The sequence below is a fragment of the Phyllobates terribilis genome, unplaced genomic scaffold (assembly GCF_046119375.1).
Source record: "Phyllobates terribilis strain yellow unplaced genomic scaffold, ASM4611937v1 Scaffold_1__5_contigs__length_1240528914, whole genome shotgun sequence".
NCBI classification, from domain to species: Eukaryota; Metazoa; Chordata; class Amphibia; order Anura; family Dendrobatidae; genus Phyllobates; species Phyllobates terribilis.
In genome coordinates this window covers 454,160,502-454,179,422 of record NW_027362761.1, presented here as the reverse complement: position 1 = coordinate 454,179,422, position 18,921 = coordinate 454,160,502, and positions in this window count along the sequence as shown.

The window sequence follows — 18,921 nt, the reverse complement described above, 5'->3', positions numbered from 1 at the left end:
ACCAGATTTAAAATTAATAATAATTTTTAGCTGCATCTAGCCCGGAAAATAATTTTGGGGCTCCGAGATGCGCAAGACACATAAGTGCCTTCTTGCTGCACTACCTGCAGCATGACCCTCACATTGTCAGAATTCGAAGTAATCATGACTACTGGGTTGCCACACTCTTAGATCCCCCAAACTTTTTGATCAACCTTTTCATTTTAATAAAGACCAAAAAAATGGTCATTTTTGAAATTATAAGCATTAGCAGGTTATTAGAAACTGAAATCAAACAGTTTTCAACTCAAAACTTTATTCTAGGTGATGTTACATTTTCACATAGGACCCCTTGTTCGAAAGGAGCTTCTGAACTCTCTCGTCCATTGAATTTGTCAGGTTTTGGATGGTTTCTGCTTCAATTGTTTTGCATGAGGACAGAATACCCTCCCAGAGCTGTTGCTTAGATGTGAACTGCCTCCCGCCATCATAGACACTCCTTTTAATGATGCTCCAAAGGTTCTGAATGGGGTAGAGGTCAGGGGAGCATGGGGGTCACACCATAAGTTTGTCCCCTTTTATGCCCATATCAGCCAGAGATGCAGATGTTTTATGTGCAGCATGAGATGGTGCATTATCATGCAGAAAAATGATCTTGCTGTGAAATACACAGTTCTTCTTCTTGAACCATGGCAGGAAGTGCTGTTTGAGAAAATCCACATACATTATGGAGTTCATCTTTAGCGCCTTCAGGGATCCTAAAGGGGCCGACAATCTCTCTCCCCATGATTCCAGCCCAAAACATTACTCCACCTCCTCCTTGTTGGCGCTGTAGCCGTATTTGCGTGGGGTGTCCATCAACCAGCCATCCTCCACTCCATCCATCTGGAACATCGAGCGCTGCATGGCACTCATCCGTGAACAAAACAGTTTTGAAATCAGTCTTCATGTAATGTTTGGCCCACTGCTTGTGTGAAGTGGATAGAGGAGGTCGACAGGATGGCGTATGCACAGCTGCAAACCTCTGAAGGACCCTGCATCTTGTTGTTCGGGGGACGTTGGAGGCACAAGCAGCTTCAAAAACTTGTCTGCTGCTATGACAAGGCTTTTTTGCCGCTGCTCTTTCAACCTGACGTAATTGCCTGTAGGAAAGAGTCCTCAATTTGCCCTTATCAGCACGCACACGTGTGTACTGTGAATCAGCTACATACTTCTTGATTGCCAAGACACTTCATCCTGATCATCGCACAATGTTGATTGTAGTCATGCCTTGACCTAAACACGCCACAATTTGTTGCTTCTCAGCAGCCGACACATCCTTTTTCTTTCCCATTTTGGCAGAAAATGTAGGCTGCTTAATAATGTGAGACAGCCTTCTTAAGTAGTCTTGCCTTTCATTGGACACACCTGCCAAACTAATTAGCACAGGTGTCTGCAATTGCTTACAGTGATATAAAGAGCCCTGACACACATCACCATCAATGAGTTTAACTGACAAACAAACAAATTCTTCCCTTATCACTCCTAAACACTTTTTGCATAATAATTTGGAACACAGTGTACATGTGCTTTTCCACAAAACACCAGTGGTTCACGTAGTGAATCTTACAGTTCTAACTTGCCAACCGTGGTCTGTATGGAGTTGTTCAATAAAGGGCCCAAAATTAAGATAACATAGATGGGAGAGGTCTCTATGAATAGGAATTCCTAAGTATTTGATACCCTGTGAGGACCAGGCAAAGGGAAAGTTGGACTGGATGGAATCCTATATGGATTTGGGGAGGGAGACATCGAGGGCCTCAGACTTCGCTGCATTGATTTTAAAATTTGACCATGTAACAAAGTGATCTATTTCAGCCATAACAGCATGGATGGATATATGTGATTGAGTGATATATACTAGGACATCATCAGCAAATAGAGAGCACTTGTACTCGGTGCCTCCCACCTCAATCCACCTAATATTGGGGTTATGGCGAATTGATGAGAGCAGGTGCTCCGTCACTAGGATCTATAAGAGAGGGGACAGAGAACATCCCTGCCTTGTCCCATTGGTGATTGTGAAAGGTGATGAAAATGTTCTGACGCGCCCCCTGGGCCTTGTGACACCCGGAGCCGGACCCTTTTTGGTGGATGCTGGTGGTTGTAGTCTCCGTGGCGGCAACCCGGTTCCGTGGCTCAGGGTGGTCAAACCAGTGGCGGAACTATTTATGTGGTTTTGATGTTTAAATGTCCGACTACGCCACCCGTGGATTGCGGTCAGAGTGAACCGCCGCTCCAGGGCAGACCGCTGAGGCTGGTGTTGTGGGTGCAGCAGAGCGTAGCATAACTCCCCACGGGAGGAGTATAGCCTCAGGGCAGTGTATGCGGAGGATGGGGGTGATGGTGCAGGGCAGCAGCAGTAATGACACGGAGTCAGTGATGCAGTCCAGGGCCTTTACTCACAGTTCTTATTATCCAGACCACGTCTGCAGGTAACGGCTGCCCACGTCGTACTGTGCTCACCAGGTGAGGGGCTCAGACAACTCCCAGATAACTTTGGAGTGCTTCACAGGACCCCCTTTGTGTGTCCTTTGTCTGGCCTTTCTTACCAACCCTTCTGTCCGGCTGCCTCGGGCCTCCTCTTGGTAAACTTGGCGCCAGTTTCCCTGACCCTATGTGGTGCCTTCCTAGCGGGTGTAGCGAGGGGCTGCGCCACATAAAATGTCACAGCCTCCTGTTTCTAGCTGAGGGTCGTTTCCTGCCTCCACTAGTTTCGGGGACCGGTCTCCCCCTTTGGCCTGACCCCTCCACGCAGGTGGATTCGGGCGTGCGGTGGCGACTCGCCCGTCCGCACCCCTGAGATCCCTTCGTTCCTCGTTCCTGGAGCCTTCTTCACTCCTCTTCCTTCCTTCTCCCTCTTCCAGGCCTGGGCCTCTGTTACTAGGCCCGCCTCCGGAGCAGAGCTCATGCAGAGCCCCTGCTCCCTGCCACTTCTGCTCAGACTTCTCTGCACTGAACTAAGATGGTGCCCACCTTTTATACTCCCTTCTCAATGCACCCAGGAACTGCTTCCTCCCTGCTCCTGCACTACAGGGTTCCCCTTCCTCAGTGTTCCCTCCCCCCACTCCAGCCAGGTACAGGGACTGTCGTGCCCATCTCAGGGGCATATTGGTCGCCCTGCCCCACGGCAATGTGGTGTAATGCATGCAGGTGTCGGGTCCTGATCCACACTACATCCTTACCTGAGAGTGAGATATCACACCTCTGGGTGAGGTGCAATACCTCTGTAGCAACCGAGCCCTCAGGGTGCTACAGTTCCATTTATCTTCAGCCTAGGTGACGTATTGCGATACAGGGCCGTGATTTTGGCTATAAAAGGGTCCCCTAGACCCCTACCCCAAGCTTTTTAAGAGAATCATATATGGCGTGCCAGGAGACTCTATGGAATGCTTTCTCAGCATCCAATGAGAGTATCTAATTACAAATTTTTTACTGCATCTAGCCCAGGAAATACTTTGTGCCTAGTAGCAGGGTCTGCTAGTCAGCGGATTATCCCGGCTGTTAAGCAAGCTACACCACCTGTAGTTTGGACACTTCATTTTTTCAAAGGAAATGCTTCGGGACCACGGGATACTCAGTGAAGAGCATCAGGAGGCACCCCAAGGCATAGGGGCTCGGACTGGCAGTAGGATGCCTTGCGGTGGACAGCCGAGCTCGATCCTTATAAAAGCTTTTCAACTGCAGCAGCTTTAGTGGACGCTACTGGAGCTGGAATTACGCGGCTGCTGGCATGAGACTTGCCCTCCAATAGATCCTTGTAAATGGATTTAAAGTGTATTTATTCAAATTAGAGAGACAATTTAAATTAAAAAGCTTAGAGCTGCCTCCACCACAGGGGGGCTCGCTCGACCCACCAGCGGACAGGCACCAGTATTGGGAGAGGGGGGCTGGCCGTCATTGTTCACCGCGGCTCTGGCACAAACCCGGCGACACGGAGGTGGCACGGGCAGGAGCGGACTGAGCGTGTCGGCTTCTCACTTTTTGGATTTTAGAAGGGCATGACATGCCTATATCTGTGTCTCCCCCTCCTTTTACTCCTCCACCTCTTTTCTTTTCGCATGACTATATGTACTTGTCACTTTTCCATGTGTTAGTTGTGTCTTCTGAGCAGTTTGTCAGCTTTTGGACACCTTTGAAGGTGTTTTCTATGTGTTTCTATGTGTTTTTGTTTGCCTGCCATTGGTTTTAACGGTGTTCGAAGGTGTTCGACGAACAGTTCGACGAACAGTTCGGCGAACACACGGGTGTTCGACGAACCGAACCGAACTCGAACACTACGGGGGTGGCTCAACACTAGTGCTTATGTCCTTTTCCTCTGCCTTCCACCCTCAGTCGAATGGACAGACCGAGCGTGTCAATCAGAATTTGGAGACCTACCTCAGGTGTTTCATGTCTGAAAATCAGGAGGATTGGGCATCCTACTTACCGCTGGCAGAATTTGCCATTAATAATCATTGTCAAGAATCCACTGGCAGGTCACCGTTCTTCGGTGCATACGGTTATCACCCACAGTTTGGTACCTTTAGTGGGGTAGGAGCTTCAGGAGGAACGGTTGGCTTCGTCACTCTCCTCGGTATGGCAGGGTGTTCTGAGTAATTTAAGGATCATGGGAGACAGGTATAAACCTAAAGCTGACAGAAAACCCATGCCAGGTCCGGACCTGAATGTGAATGACTTTGTGTGATTTTCTACCAGGAATATAAGATTGAAAGTTCCTTCTTGGAAACTGGGCCCTAGGTTTATTGGTCCCTATAAAATAACCACCGTCATTAACCCAGCAGCGTTTCATCTTGAACTTCCTCAGGCCCTTAAGGTCCACAACATGCTCCATAAGTCCTTGCTCAAGACGTATGTGGAACCTCTTGAGCCCTCACCTCTACCACCGCCTCCAGTAATGGTTGATGGCAATCTGGAGTTCCAGATTTTGAGGATTGTAGATTCTAATCTTCAACATCGTTCTCTACAATACTTGGTCACTGGAAAGGCTATTGTCCAGAGCAGAGGATGCGGGTTTCAGCATCAGAGGTGAACGCTCCCAGGTTGGCTCGTTCATTCCACACATCTTATCCTGAAAAACCTGGTCCTTAATGTCCGGAGACCATTTGTAGAGGGGAGGTACTGTCACGGGTGTGTCAGAAGTGACAGACAGTCGCCCTGTAGTGGGTTGCAGGAGATCTCTACGTTTGGCATTGCAGACACCTTGTTAGAGGCTGTTTCTAGGACCCAGCGGCTACCTTCCTCTGGCTAATTGACACCCTGGCCTGGGTGTATAAATACCTGCTGTGCTCCTAAGGGAGGTGCCGGCAATATTCATTACTCCTTGTGAAGGCTTTAGCAAGAGCAGTACTTCTTCCTCTCTGGTGCTGAGGACATGTGCGCATTTGTCTAGAGTCGTCTAAAGCTAAGCAATTTCCCCCTGTTTGTCCTCCCTTGTTGTCTTTAGTGTTCAGTGGGGATTGACTAGTGCTCATCTCCTCCCTTCCCTAGCCTTAGCCAAATGCCAGGGAAAGACATGGTGAGGAACGCGTGCGGCAATTGGTGAGGAGGCAATATAGGGACGTTAGGGGAGACAGGGTGATATTCTATCAGCCAGGAGGTCTCCATTTCCCCCCTTTCCCTAGAGTCTGGGCTTCCTTTCCTCTTCCCTATATGTTGCACTGTCTTTTCCACACCTTGCGTGACAGTATCACACTGTGACTTGATTCTTATAGGATATTTCCTTCCAGTATTGACCACTCATGTGCTTTATAAAATTTCCCTACATTGGTGTGCATTAGTAAGGGTGTAGAATCTATTACTAGATGTATGCAAGCTAACCAACCCTATATTATTTTTATGCTAGCACACATTAAGATCTGATACCCTGCTGAGAAATACCACAAATTCTGAAAAAAATAGTTTTCTTTATGTAAATATTACCTGCCAAATAAATTAAGACATAGCAACGCGTCACATAAAAATGAATACAAAAAAGCCATAAGTTATCATATCAAGCCGTTTCTATCTCAACAATGCCATAGCTGATTTTTATGTTTGTGATTTGTATATCATTATACTTTTTTTACCCCAGAATTCCATTTTAGAATATTAGAGATTTTCTGTGTCAGGCAATTGAGAACAATGTATTTTTTTTATTCACAGCATTCACTAACAACAATTCTCGAAATTTCATAGTGACAGAATGTAGTATAACATTTCTCCTGGTAAAAGAAAAAAATACTGAATGTATTCCGTATCTGCTCATGCAATACACATCACTTTGTCTGAATATCTTAATCAGTGATAGAAAAGCGTACCCTTATCTGTGACTTATTCAGGAAAGATTGCCTGTCTTTGCTTTAAATTTTTGGCAGAGGACCAGGGACACAGAAAGAATTAAAATGTTAAAAGGCTCCCACAAAAACTGTGTGTTAGCGGTCCATTCATTTGAAGAAAGTTGCTCTCAGCCGTGTTATCCCCCCCATTTAACTAACTAATAAACAAACCAGTAGGATGTCAGATTTTGTATTGCTTATCGTGTGGTATATATCTATTTCAGGTTTTCTGCTTTATGAAGATTGTGTCTCATGCAGAGTTTAACGCTTTTCTGTTTTGACAATTTAAACACCGTCTCAACAATGTTTAACTGAATCAAGAGAGGTCCCTGGCAATTAATTTCTGCAGTCAATGGTATTCTCAAACCGGGCGACTCCCCTTGGAACTGCTGGGAGCCACAACAGGAAAAAAAAATGTGCTTGTGAAAGAGTGAGACAATTCATTAGACGATTCTGCAGCAGCAAAAGTGGCGGGGGATGTCAGTTCTTGCTCCTGCGTTTCAATACTAATGAGAGTCATTGCATATTCATAACCCCCAAATGCAGTCAGCTTCTTGTATGGAGGGGAAAAAAAAAACTTTTGTCACCGAGACTTCATGGCAAGAGCAAAGGATTGCACTCTTCTTGTCGTGGCACTTCCGCCAAGTTAGTGCGAGAACATGATTGATTGTTTCGCAACGTAGCTTGACAGGGAGCTGAGAGATGCTGCCCCAAGGGTCCTGAAACTAAGCTTAGTTTGATTACAAGGCCTGAAGTAATCAAAGAAACAAAAGAGAGAAGGAGAGGGGAAAAAACTTCCTTATTTGAAAAGATAAAGGAATACTCCAAAGATATATTCTTTCCTTAGTGAGTCTTCTGGGTAATTATATGTAAGTCATTTGAAACAGTTTATATCAATTTTTATTATTGAGGGAGAAGAATAGCATGCCCTAGTGAACTTGTTTCTCAGGTTGTAGGAACTCGCAGCATCTCCTAATAGATACAACTCTGAAGCCGTGTGAAGTTTTCTATCAGTATCAATAGCAAATCTTGCTGAACTGAACCTGTCACATATTAAAATTAGCCCTGTCAAGTGTTACGCTACCCACAATTCATTCTGCCTTTACATTCCTTTTCATATTTCTAATGTCATTTTCTCTTTCGCGTTTATTTTAAGAAGCTTCCACTGAAATGGACTTGAGAAAGAAATCCTCAGGGTACCCTGTATAGCTATCAATTGACCCAACAATACCCTTCTACGAGGGCTCCTATTAGCAACCCCCGGAGTCAAAAAAAAAAAAGAAAATGTCTGTTTCAGCACCCACTTTGAAAAAGCCTTGAGCATTTTTACATAATGATGTCTTCAGCTGGGATGCCAGCACATTTCCACATCTCCTTGACAGGCAAGCAGGCTATAAAATATACATAAAATTAAATAAAACACAACATTAAAACAAAGGTTTAAATGTGACAGCATATGGTTTTTAACTATCTCCAAATGCACACAAATAAAATACGTCTGAACTCATGAATTTTTTTAAACAAAACTATTAAAAATCTTAGACTAATCTGCATTGGCGTTAAATAAAAGAAGGAAAAAAAAAAAACCTAGCCATGGATATGATTGATTGAGGTAATTTTGATTATCCACAGATATTTTATGTGTTTAGGCATTAAATTGTCAGCCATATCAATTTGATTATAGTAAAACATGAAAACATTGACTTTTGTCTAGTTAGGGAAATTTATTTTCCCCAGAATGACAATCTTTTAAGAATAAACTAGGCAGCCTGCCAGCCCTGCATGTCATATATTGCAGCTTGCAAATGCATCCTATATATTTTTTTTTTTTTTCAAATGCTTCCTTTAAGGTTCGGCGAAATGCTTAGCGAGAGCTACTTGGGATAAATACTTTGAGAAGCTGATAGCGACTTTTCTTTAGGATGTTAAACATTGGACTGAGTTGGTTTCAGTAAATGATGAGCATTTAGCAGAGTGCGGGGAAGGCATTCACTTAGTCACAGTCACTCATGGTGGAACGTGTGTCTTTCCGCAAAAACAAAAAACGGCAAAGGCAAAATAAACTCCTCAAACTACAAGTTTTTGAAAATGTTTGATTAATGTGTTTTACAAGGAGAAATAAATGTTGATCAAAACTGTCAGAAAGTTGACAGCTTTAAAAAAAAAAAGTCTCCTTGTTGAATGCGTAATGTTTGTGATCTCCTTGAAAATGAAGCACTTTCATTTAAATTGTATTTTACATAGGCTTTGAGGAAAGTTGTGCAGGTTACATACCACAGGCTGTACAATACAAGTGATACATTGGTTTACTAAACTCCATGTCCTAACTCTAAAACAGGCCGCTAGCTGTATAGAAACAAATGTAGGAGGAGAAACTAGCTACTTCATGCTTCCTTTCATGTATTTACATGCACTATTGATTTTCAGAAAAGGAATGATAATGTTATGATGTATGTAGTTATGAAGGACTGGAATATAGTTGGGGCAAAAGTTACATATACAGTAGTTTGCTTCTCCACCACTTGGGGCCTTCGGAGCTGCTCTGCTGATTATAACCAATTGAAGTTTCCAGGAGACCGAAGATTTTTCTGTGCAGTTTATTATCAACGCATTTCGAAGTCATCCGGCTTCTTCATCAGTCACAGTGAAATCATACAAAAATGTAGGGTTTTATTGAAGCATTCATTACATATAATTGAATTTCAACACTGTGTTTTGCATGCAACCATAAGTTAATTGACATTTTGAGTCTTTCTAAAACCACCACTAGGAGAATAAAAAATAGTTAATTGTCAAAACTAAAGCATGTATCGTGAAGTGAAGCCAGCGCTGATTGGCCACAGGGATCACATGACATAACTATGTAACGCGATCCCCAGGAGAGGCAGTGCAAACATCACTGGAAAGGCGCCAGCACACTGGAGGTGAGTATAGGTATTATTATTTAACTGGGGGAAAACATAAGGATTCCGAAAGGGTTGTCCAAGTAGTGGTCAACTCAACACCTTTAATGGATCATCCTTCCACTGAAAATCAGGCATAGTGGCTGGATACTGGAAGAGATGACATTATGGAAACAGCAAAACTCAATGGATCAGCCATTTTCTTAAAGCAAGTCTGTTAACATAAAAGCTGCCTTATATAAGGGCAGTGACGCGCCCCTGGGCCTGCTGTGTCGCGCAGCGTCTCGTGCACGGGGGCTTACCCGGAACCGGATCAGATGAGGGTTGTAGTCTCCGAGTGGCGGGGACCCGGTCCGTGCCCAGGGAGTCAACTCAGTGTGTGGCAGTCTTGATAGATGTTATTTGAGTGTCGACTACGCCACCCGTTGATTTGCAGCTATGGAGCTGCCGCTGCAGGGCAGACCGCTGAGGCCGGTGTAGAATTGTGCAGCGTGATAGTATAACCCCCAACGGGAGGGGTATGGCCTCAGGGCAGCCGACGTGGAAGATGAGGGTAGCAGGAACCACTCAGAGACGGTGCGGTGTAATTCAGGGTCTTTACTGGTAACAACGATAGACCCTCCCGGAGTACTTGCTAGCGAACGGGGCCTGGTCAGTCCTTGAGCAGATGGGATCTCCCCTGGCCAGGCGGAGTTGTAGGCCTCCCAAACTGACTGTACTCTTCTGGCTACCTTGCTAGAAGCGGATATAAGTAGCCCACGTCCCTGAGTGTACCGTGTGGTGCTCACCCGTATGGCCGGTGACTCGGGGCCTTCTAATGGCTTCCGCTCCACGATGGCGGCGCTGGTCCCACGCGTGTGACCGTGCCTTCGGGTTTCTGGGCCTGAGGACCTGAAATCCCCTGCCGGTCGGCTTCTGCTGCTGGGTAAGAGTTAGTCCCCACAGCCTCGGACGCCGGGTCCGGTAAGAAAGCTTCTCAGTCAGGGCGAGCTCTGCAGCTGCCAGCCCCTGACTTGTAGTAGTATTGCTCCCACTGAGCTTCTGCTGTTTCTTCCTGTGACTGTTTCTTGTCTCTACTCTCCTTGACTGACTAACCCTGCTTCAGCCCCGGGTTTTTATAGGGGAAGTTCTTCCCCTCCCAAGACTGGGCAGGAGGTGTGGCATGCACAGGATCCCTGACCAAAGGACCTCCCACCTGCTCTCAGACATAACATTACATTACTGTGGGAAACCAGACCCCTGGGGTGCCACATTCCCCCCTAGTAAAATTTAGTACTCCGGGACTAAACACATTTTAGAAAAACATAACAAGATATAACAACAATAACAGTACAATAAGAGGAAACACATAAAGGTGGTCACGGCATGTCCGTAACCGGGTGCAGTCTTTGAAGAAAAGCAAGGTGTCCATTTCACCAAAACAGGGAGACGTAACCAGGTAGGGGTTTGTCCTGCCCCGAGTCCTTAACAGTCTTTAGTCCATCCTGGGTTACGCTCCAACTATGTACAAGGGATTCCCGGTAAATCCACCAAGGACTCCTACAAATAACTAGAAACACAAAATTATACACAAGCAACAATACACAGGTAAACATAAATAAAACAATTTATACACTTCAAATCCTCCAACGTGCGGGTAACTGGCCTCTAGTGGCCCTAGTGGACCTACGGAGCTGACTGTCTAGCCCTGAACTACAGGGTGTAGGAGCTGTCAAGGGTAAACTGGGCAGCTGTCTACCGGCTCTTTGGCTCACTAGGGATATGGCAGGCTCACTGCAAGCAGAGGGTTGATCCTCCTGGTCTGCGGGTGTGGGGTCTTCTGCCTCCTGGACCGGCTGTTCTTCCAGCTCTACCTGTTGCTCCGTAGGTGCTTGGGATGTTGGTTGGAGGAAGGTGAGTACGGGTACCACAACTGCACCATTGACTTGAGTCCAAGACCGAGGGAAGTCCCCGAGCACAGTACTAACCATATCTTCCCTTTCCTCTACGGGTCGATGGTCTTCTTGTTCCTCTTCAGGGTTCCTCAGTTGTTCGGGACACTTTTTCAGGTGGTCCCGGGATACAATGGCTGTAGTTTCCCCTCCGTCTTTACTGATGGTACAAACCTTCGGGTTCTCGTGGCTTGAGGGCAGTACGGTGTACGGGTCCTTCTCCCACTGGTCGTCCAACTTGTGGAGCCGTCTCTTCCTCTTCAAGACCTGCTCTCGGGGTACCAGGGGAACAGCGGGAGCATACTGGTTGTAAGTTTTCTCTTGTCTTTCCCTAGCCTGACAGAGACTTCGCTCCACGCTCTCCTGTACTCTCCGGTACTGCTGCTGCCTCTCTGTGTCCCAGTCTGCTTCTGGTGAAGTGTCCTCGGGTGTCAGGACTCCCATTTCCAGGTCAACAGGTAACTTACCAGGTCTTGCCCTCATTAGGTAAGCCGGGGTACAGTTGGTGGAACCTACCGGGATGTGGTTGTATAGGTCCACCAGATCGGGCAGCTTCTCAGGCCACAGACTGCGTTCTTCCAGGGGCAACGTTTTCAGAAGATCCATTACCACCTGGTTCATTTTCTCACAAAGTCCATTAGTTTGCGGATGATAGGGTGTCGTCCTTATCTTCCGGCAGCCATATAGAGTGCAGAATTCTTGGAAGACCTCCGCTTCAAAGGCAGGTCCCTGGTCTGTCAACACTTGGTCCGGGTACCCGTGTGGACGGTAGAAATGCTGCTGGAAGGCTCTCGCTGCTGTTCGAGCTGTTAAGTCCTTGACGGGGACGACAACCAAGAACCGGGAGTAGTGATCCACGATGGTTAGTGCGTAGACGTAGCCACTTCTGCTTGGGGTCAGTTTTACATGATCCAAGGCTACCAGTTCCAACGGCTGCCGGGTGACGATGGACTGCAGGGGAGTCTTCTGGCTGGCACGATCCTTCCTTCTTAGGTTGCACGGGCCACAGTCTCTGCACCACTTCTCAATGGTTCCCCTCATGCCTACCCAGTGGAATCGCTCGCGCAGCAGGAACTCCAGCTTCTTCCACCCGAAGTGTCCAGCTCCGTCGTGGTATGCCTCCATCACCATGGCTGCGTCTCTTCGTGGCACCACTACTTGCCAGAGTAGTTCATGCGTCCGGGAGTTAACCATTCTGCGGCACAACTTCCCCTTGTAAAGGAACAGTCGACTCCTCTCTGCCCATAGTTGTTTGGCTTCCTCCGGAGCGTCTGGTTCAAGGCAAGCCTCCGGGCGAGTCAGCATCTCCTTCACCAGTCGGACGGCAGGGTCGCTGTCTTGCGTTTCCGCCCAGTTGTAGTGAGGTAAGGGGTTCAACGTAGCAGCCTGCTTACTCCTTACCCGGTGGGAGTACTGGATAGTCCCATGACGGTGGAACGCAGGGAGTTCAACTTCTTCCAGTCCCTCCGGATCTTCTCCTTCGTCCGGCAGGTTGGGCATCCTGGACAGGGCGTCCGCGTTGGTATTGGAGCGTCCGGCCCGGTATTTGATTGTGAACTCGTAGTAGGACAGACGGGCCATCCACCTCTGCTCCAGGGCACCGAGTCTTGCCGTGTCCAGGTGTGTCAACGGGTTGTTATCCGTGTACACGGTGAACCGGGAAGAAGCGAGGTAATGCTTAAAGCGCTCGGTGACTGCCCATACTACGGCCAGGAACTCTAGCTTAAATGAGCTGTAATTCTCGGGATTCCTTTCGGTGGGTCGCAGCTTTCGGCTGGCGTAGGCGATTACTCGTTCCTTCCCCTGCTGGATCTGAGACAGTACGGCTCCTAGCCCGATGTTACTGGCGTCGGTGTAGAGGATAAAGGGCTGGCTATAATCCGGGCACGCCAGGATTTCGTCCCCCGTGAGGGCCATCTTCAGCTGGCGGAAGGACTCTTCTTCCAGCTCCTCCCATTTGAAGGGCGGCTTCTGGTTCTTGGCCTTCCGGGACTGGCCTATCAGGAGGTCCTGCATAGGTGCTGCCTTTTTGGTGAAACCGGGAATAAACCTTCGGTAGTAGCCTACCAACCCGAGGAACTGCCGCACTTCTTTTACGCTGGAGGGGCTTGGCCATTCCTTAATTGCGGTGATCTTATCAGGGTCGGGAGCCACTCCGTCAGCGCTCACCACGTGTCCCAGGTACTGCACCTTTGGTTTCAGGAGGTGACACTTGGAGGGTTTCACCTTTAGGCCGTAACTCACCAGAGCTTCGAACACTTCCGCCAGGTGTTTCAGGTGGTCCTCATACGTCTTGGAATATACGATGACATCGTCCAGGTACAACAGGACCGTCTCGAAGTTTCTGTGGCCCAGACAACACTCCATTAGTCGTTGGAAGGTTCCTGGTGCGTTGCAGAGTCCGAACGGCATGCAGGTGAACTCGCTAAGTCCCATAGGGGTGGTGAATGCGGTCTTCTCCCGGTCCGCCTCTGCTACAGGAACCTGCCAGTACCCGCTAGTGAGATCCAAGGTAGAGAAGAAGTTAGCAGATCTTAAAGCAGCCAATGACTCCTCTATCCTTGGTAAGGGGTACGCATCCTTGTGTGTGATACGGTTGATTTTCCGGTAATCTACACACATCCTCATGGTGTTGTCTTTTTTTCTGACTAAGACTAGTGGAGCTGCCCAGGCGCTACAGCTATCCCTGATCACCCCAGCCTCCTTCATGTCTCTAAGCATCCCCTTGGCGTGTTGGTAGTGTGCAGGGGGTACGGGTCGATACCTCTCTTTTATGGGAGGATGGTCTCCCGTGGGGATGTGATGTTCTACCCCCTTGACTCGCCCGAAGTCTAACGGGTGTTTACTAAACACTCTCTCGTACTCTTGAACCACCCGATAGACTCCCTGTTTCTGATGTGAGGGAGTGGAGTCAGTACCCAAATGTAGTTGCTGACACCAGTCCTCCTTTGTTTTCTTAGAGCCGTTACCTTCCTCTGGGTGAGATGGAGGCAAGGGTTCCACAGATTGTATAGCATTTTGGTTAATGGTATATAATTTGGCTAGCGTGGCATACCGGGGCAGGTACACTTCCCTCTTCCCGATATTAATTATGCGAACGGGCACCCTCCCATGGCGTACATTAACCACCCCCCGTGCTGTCAAGATGGTGGGCCTACTGTCTGAGTAAACTGGTTCTACCATTGACTGGTAATCTCTACCTCTCAGACCAATAGCTGCCCGGCACCAAATCATCATTTCACTTTTTGGGGGCATGGCAATAGGAAAAGGGTCACACATTCTTACGCTACCAATCTCACCGCCGGAGAGTTCCACCTGTTGCCGTCGCATCAGTGCCCGGATCTCTTTCTGGAGCACCCGCTGCTCGCCGGAGCTGGCGTTCTTGGCAACCTGCTGTAAAAGGAAAATCACCTCTGCAAGACAATTTTCAATTACATTGGTTCCTAGAGTTATTTTTGGGTGACTCTCATGTTTGTCAATATCTACAATGATCAGTCCCTGTGCTGCCAGTTCGACTCTACCGATTTTGATGGTCACCTCTTTAAATCCGATCTGTGGCACGGGCTGGCCATTGCTGGCGATGATACTCAAGTCGTCGTCAGGGTAGCGGGTAATATCCGAGTCATTCCAGTACTGCTTAAAGAGCACGTACGGGATGGTGGTGACCTGTGACCCGGTGTCCAGTAGGGCACTCATGGGAATGCCATCCAGTACCACAGGCAAGACTGGACGTCCTCCCACATATCTGTCGCGCCAGTTCGATGGGCCTGGTGATCTTTTTCCTGGGGGTTGGCCCTCTACCCCAGGTTGTGCCCGTTTAAAGAACAGTACCTTGCCATATGTCCGGGTTGATTGCAGCGGCGGCAGATGGGTCGTCCGTCTTCGCTGTATCGGTCACTGGGTCTTCCTCTGGCCGGTGGGGTCCTCCTTGGTCGACACCACGGGATGTCCTCCGGTCCGGATGCCAGCTGGATCTTCCCTGGGGTGGAAACCTGTAAAGGCTGCACAGTTCGGGTTAGCGCAGCAACGCTCTTAGCTAGCTCTTGGACCTGATGGTGTAGGTCTGGAGCCGGGTCATTGTCCAAAGCCTGCGCATCAGCTCCCACAGGCCCTGCCGACAAGGGCGCCGCCTCCTGGTGGTAAGTGCTAGCTGGGCGCCTGTGGGTCACAACGCCACCCGGTGCCGGTTCTCGGAGCACCCGGATGGCTCTGTCCTTGAACTGTGCAAAGCCCAGATGGGGATCCTGTAAGGCCATCGCCCGCAACTGGGTTCGGTGGGCATTACAATATAGTCCCTCTATAAATTGTTCGGTCAACAGCCTGTCCTCGTTTCCCACTCCATCAGGGTCGGTCTGCTTAATGGCCCTCAGGGCCTCTTGTAGGTTTAGTGCATAGTCCCTTATACTCTCATGCGCTCGCTGCTTGCACCCGTAGAATCTAAGCTTAATCTCGGCTGAGGTGCGGGTATCAAAGGTATCCTTCAGCCGGGTTAGTATCCCTGCGACAGTCTTCCTCCCAGGTGGCCAGGATTTTACTTCCCTTTTGGCTGCCCCGGTTAGTTGGGCCACCAGGATGCTCACTTTTTGCTCTTCTGTGAGGGGGTACACCTGGAAGAGGCTATCCAGCTTTTCTCTAAAGTCATGCAGGGTATGTGACTCCCCTGAGTACTGGGGTAGTCAAGCTGCTCCCGGGATATAGGGCATGGTGAAGGGCATAACTGCAGCAGCGGTGGCGCTGGCGGGGGTTGAGGCAATGAAGCTCTCCTCCGCATCCAACATCTTCCTCCCCCCTAGTGGACCGTGGCCTACCTTGCGATGATCCTGTTCCGTAGGCCGCGGCTCCGCAGTAGATCGTCAGGGTTGAGGACCTTCCGTCGCGCTCCGGTGACGTCGGCGTCTGCTGGGCTCCTTCCAGGACCTTACGCAACGTCCGGACGTGAGGCGGGGCTTCAGTTCTCGCGCGCTTTCGGAGTCCACGCCCCTCTTCTTCCCGCGCGGCGTCCTCAAGATGGCGTCCAACGGCGGGAAAACTCCACGGATGGCGGGAAGAAGGCTGAAGATGGCGCCGGATGGCGGGAATCTTCACCGATGGCGGGAAAACTTCACGGATGGTAAGTTTTAAAAGTCTCTTTTTCAGGCACGCAGTACCCGGTGGTTGCGGGCACGAAATCCTGCCGACTACGCCAAAGTTGACGCGCCCCTGGGCCTGCTGTGTCGCGCAGCGTCTCGCGCACGGGGGCTTACCCGGAACCGGATCAGATGAGGGTTGTAGTCTCCGAGTGGCGGGGACCCGGTCCGTGCCCAGGGAGTCAACTCAGTGTGTGGCAGTCTTGATAGATGTTATTTGAGTGTCGACTACGCCACCCGTTGATTTGCAGCTATGGAGCTGCCGCTGCAGGGCAGACCGCTGAGGCCGGTGTAGAATTGTGCAGCGTGATAGTATAACCCCCAACGGGAGGGGTATGGCCTCAGGGCAGCCGACGTGGAAGATGAGGGTAGCAGGAACCACTCAGAGACGGTGCGGTGTAATTCAGGGTCTTTACTGGTAACAACGATAAACCCTCCCGGAGTACTTGCTAGCGAACGGGGCCTGGTCAGTCCTTGAGCAGATGGGATCTCCCCTGGCCAGGCGGAGTTGTAGGCCTCCCAAACTGACTGTACTCTTCTGGCTACCTTGCTAGAAGCGGATATAAGTAGCCCACGTCCCTGAGTGTACCGTGTGGTGCTCACCCGTATGGCCGGTGACTCTGGGCCTTCTAATGGCTTCTGCTCCACGATGGCGGCGCTGGTCCCACGCGTGTGACCGTGCCTTCGGGTTTCTGGGCCTGAGGACCTGAAATCCCCTGCCGGTCGGCTTCTGCTGCTGGGTAAGAGTTAGTCCCCACAGCCTCGGACGCCGGGTCCTTTAAGAAAGCTTCTCAGTCAGGGCGAGCTCTGCAGCTGCCAGCCCCTGACTTGTAGTAGTATTGCTCCCACTGAGCTTCTGCTGTTTCTTCCTGTGACTGTTTCTTGTCTCTACTCTCCTTGACTGACTAACCCTGCTTCAGCCCCGGGTTTTTATAGGGGAAGTTCTTCCCCTCCCAAGACTGGGCAGGAGGTGTGGCATGCACAGGATCCCTGACCAAAGGACCTCCCACCTGCTCTCAGACATAACATTACATTACTGTGGGAAACCAGACCCCTGGGGTGCCACAGCAGCATACTACAGTTACCAGCCTGTACTCCTAAAAACCAAAATATCATAAAAATTCTCAGCCATTTACTAGGAGTGCCTAAAAAGTACACTAGACATATAGTTTGAGTCAAATGTATTCAAAAGGAAAGTAAACCTGTATCTCTGTAATTTGCTACAAATTCAGTTATTTAACCCCTTTACCACCTTGGGTTTTTCCGTTTATGTTTTTTGCTCGCCTTCTTCTCAGAGCCATAACTTTTTTATTTTTCCGTCAATATGGCCATGTGAAGGCTTGTTTTTTGCGTGACCAGTTGTACTTTTGAATAACACCATTGAGTTTACCATATAGTGTACTGCAAAGCAGGAAAAAATTTAGCGCGGTGAAATTGCAAAAAAAGTGCAATCCACAATTGTTTTTTGTTTGTTTTTTATCATGTTCACTAAATGCTAAAACTGACCTGCCATTATGATTCTCCAGGTCATTACAAGTTCATAGATATAAAACATATATAGGTTATTTTTTGTTTAAGTGGGGAAAAAAAATCCAAAGTTTGTAAAAAAACAATGGTGCCATTTTCCGAGACCCATAGCATTTCTATTTTTCAGGATCTAGGGCTAAGTGAGGGCTTATTTTTTGCGCACTGAGCTGACATTTTTATTGATTCCATTTTGGGATAGTTTTGATCACCCATTATTGCATTTTACTGCAATGTTGTGGCGACTAAAAAAAACATAATTCTGGCGTTTTGATTGTCTTTCTCGTTACACCGTTTACTGATCGGATTAATTCTTTTTATATATTGATAGTTCGGACGATTCTGAACGCGGTGATACGAAACATGTATTTTTGATTTTTTTTAAATTGTTTTATTTTGCATGGGGCGATAGGGGGGTGATTTGAACTTTTATATTTTTAAAAAAATAATAATATTTTTAAAAACTTTGTTTTTTTTTACCTTTCACTGGCTTTAATAGTCTCCATGGGAGGTTAGAAGCTGTGATCATCCAATCGCTCCAGCCCTGCTAAGTGTAGCAAAAATGTTCATCTGCTATAAGCGGGGGTCTCCTGTAGACCCCGGGTTGTCATGCAAACCCATCAGCGCCCCGCGATCATGTAACATGAGCACCGATGGGCGGAGCTAGTGATGCGCTTCCGGCACGGACATGTTAAATGATGCTGTTGGAGTTTAACAGCGGCATTTAACATGTTAAGAGCCGCAAGTAGATCGTGATTCAACCTGCGGCTGTTAAGGGCACATTATGAAATCAGTTGTCATGTGCTGGAAAAGATGCGGGCTCATTGCCGGAGCCCACATCAAACAGAGGGAGGTGATCTATGACGTACCTACATGTCATAGGTCATTAAGGGGTTAACTCTAGTAACATTTGTGCCCTTTATTAAGGCTTTTGTTCCAGTTTTCTGGCATCAAAAAGTTGCACATTTTGGCACAAGCCATTTTTACCTAAAGATTTGTGACTTTTGTTCCCATTTGTGCCACCACTGACACTATTAAAATGTGGATGAGGCTTAGCAAAAGGCGCCTAGACCTATCACAGCACCACAACAAATTGGTCCAG